This window comes from Propithecus coquereli, unplaced genomic scaffold, assembly GCF_000956105.1.
Source record: "Propithecus coquereli isolate 6110/MARCELLA unplaced genomic scaffold, Pcoq_1.0 Scaffold665, whole genome shotgun sequence".
Classification (NCBI taxonomy): domain Eukaryota; kingdom Metazoa; phylum Chordata; class Mammalia; order Primates; family Indriidae; genus Propithecus; species Propithecus coquereli.
The window spans coordinates 345,551-345,786 of record NW_012152674.1 but is presented as its reverse complement, the minus strand read 5'-3'; positions in this window follow the sequence as shown (position 1 = coordinate 345,786).

The following is a 236-nucleotide window of genomic DNA, read 5'->3' as shown; positions in this document are numbered from 1 at the left end:
CGCTCACAGCAACCTCAAACTCCTGGGCTCAAGTGATCCTCCTGTCTCAGCCTCCCAAGTAGGTGGGACTACAGGCACTCACCACCATGCCTGGCTAATTTTTTCTATTTATAGTAGAGATGGGTCTCACTCTTGTTCAGGCTGGTCTTTAACTCCTGAGCTCAAGCGATCCTCCCACCTCAGCCTCCCAGAGTGCTAGGATTACAGGTGTGAGCCACCACACCAGGCCTGGTCAA